The sequence below is a fragment of the Rhinolophus sinicus genome, chromosome X, assembly GCF_036562045.2.
Source record: "Rhinolophus sinicus isolate RSC01 chromosome X, ASM3656204v1, whole genome shotgun sequence".
Classification (NCBI taxonomy): Eukaryota; Metazoa; Chordata; class Mammalia; order Chiroptera; family Rhinolophidae; genus Rhinolophus; species Rhinolophus sinicus.
The window spans coordinates 111,737,692-111,739,959 of record NC_133768.1 but is presented as its reverse complement, the minus strand read 5'-3'; the positions used below and the strand labels follow the sequence as shown (position 1 = coordinate 111,739,959).

At 48.4% G+C, this 2,268-nt stretch overlaps 1 pseudogene; it reads right to left on the bottom strand.

Annotated features, from left to right (window-relative positions):
* Positions 1–221: 221 nt before the first annotated feature.
* On the bottom strand, positions 222–1,157 carry LOC141569593 (olfactory receptor 10Q1-like; annotated as a pseudogene).
* Between the last annotated feature and the right edge of the window lie 1,111 nt (positions 1,158–2,268).

The following is a 2,268-nucleotide window of genomic DNA, read 5'->3' as shown; positions in this document are numbered from 1 at the left end:
CATGAGGGGACAGCAAAACACCCCAGAACTACTGCATTTTGGACAGCCTTAGGAATCGTTGCATCTCTCTGGCCACAGAGAAGGGGGTGGTAAGGTTCAAGTGCCCTCAAAACCATGGAGCAGCCCTCAGAGGGAAGAGTGGAGCCACAAGGATGCAGTGAGATGAGCAACTGGGTTCTTGTGAGGGGCCAGATTAGTCCTGATGGACCCCACTTTGCCCTTCACCTGGCATTGGACTCTCCCCCCTTCTGGCTGTGGCTCTGCAGGAGTCTCCTGAGGGCACCCTTGACTTTCCTTGTTCCTGAGACTATACAGCATGGGGTAGAGCATGGGGGTCACATTGGTGTAGATTAAGGACACGATTTGGTCCTGCTTGACTTGGGGCAAGTGTAAATAAATATTGCACAGCCGTAGTGCAGAAAAGACACCAGCAGGTGCCCGGCACAGGTGGAGAAGGCTTCGCTCCTGCCCTCAGCCGAGTGCATTCTGAGGATGACAGGGACAATGAATCCATAGGAGAACAGTATCAGCAAGAAGGAGATCAACAGGATGAGCATGCAGACCAGAAAGATGGCAATCTCATTGGCTTGCGTGTCCGAGCAGGCCAGGAATAGCACAGCAGGGATGTCACAGAAGAAATGATTGATCTCACGGGACCAACAAAAGGGCAGGAGGAAGATTAGCTTGGTAAGAGTGAGTGAGAGCACAAAGCCACTGACGCATGCCAGAGCCAGAATCTGCAGACGGGTCCCTGGTGACAATGAATGTGTAACGCAGGGGGTTGCAGATGGCTACAAAGTGGTCATAGGCCATCACGGCTAGGAGGAAACACTCTGGCCCTCCCAGGACAATGAAGAGGTGCATTTGCAAGGCACAGCCCAGGATCAGCATCCGCTGGCTGCTGGACAGGAAACTGGCCAGCATGTTGGGGACAATGACCGATATATAGCAAATTTCAATGGTGGACAGATTGTGAAGGGCGTCTGGAGGCAGAAGTCAACAAGGGTGATGAGCACAATGGCTGTGTGTTGTGCTAGGGTGACAAGATGCATGATTAAAAAGAGTCCAAAAAACACAATTTGCAGTTTGGTCAGATCCCCAGAGCCCAAGATAATAAACTCAGAGTTCAAGGTGTACTTTTTGCGCAGTGTGGCCATCCTACATTCTCCTCTGTAGAATGCCTGGGCTGGAAAAGGCGATTTTCTAGCAATTCTCCAACTCATGGGAGACCCTGGAGCTCTTTCCTCAGACAGGAGTGTAGCCAGCTTTCCAGGACCTCCTTTGCCAGGCTTGGCCCTGGTCTTCATTCTATGAGCTTCTTGAATTCTGCCTCATGTGCACTGAGAATGGAGAACTGCTCACTGTGATGTGACTTTTGAGTTATTACAAAAATGAACCAACATGAGGAATGTCTACACATGGAGTTGTTTTTCGTAGACGCTAATGAGAGTCTTTCTGTCTACATTTTGAAGAGTTGTCTAAGGGTGGGGGTGGAGGGCTCAGCTTGATGTTACTAAATAGGTTTAAAGGAGACTGGACCTGCAGGGTCATTGACCTTATAGGGAGTTCCTGTAGGATATCACATCTGGCGTGTTGATATTCAACACACTTTTGACTATGCATTGGCTATATTGTCCCACCTTTATCTGCCATCCTCCTAAACTCCCAGGATTCCCACAGTCAAAAGGCTGTGAACACAATGCCCAGAGAGAAAGAAGTGTAACCAGCACTAGTGGCTGCCTCTCCTGTTTCAGCCTCTCAATTGCAGGGAGGCCCCAGCTTATGTGTCACCTCCTTCCAGATATCTGCCCTGATGCCTGGCCTGAGTTAGTTCCTCCCTTAGGTATCAACAGCACTCTGGGCCTCCCAAACCATATTACTCACCACTGAGTCTTGTAATTCTTTGATTATTTCTCAGTCTACCCCAACAGCCTGTGAGCTCCATGATGGCAATAACAGTGTCTTATTTGACCTCTCAAAGAGTGGTTGGCACATGTCAGAAGCTTCAATGAATGTTTGTTGAATAAATGCCTGTTGTTTATTTCTGCATTCTCTACAGTTAGTACAGCATCAGGAATTGAGTAGCTGCATAACATACGAGGTCAGACAATTAAGTTCGAGAACTCATCCTAGAAAAAGTACTACATACATCATTGCTGAGTATCATTGTGGTCACCTTGGAAGTACTCCCCTGGGGAAGATTTGCACTAATGCCAGCACCTAGTCCACCCTTTAAAGCAATTTTGGAACTCTTTTTCTGGAATGGCC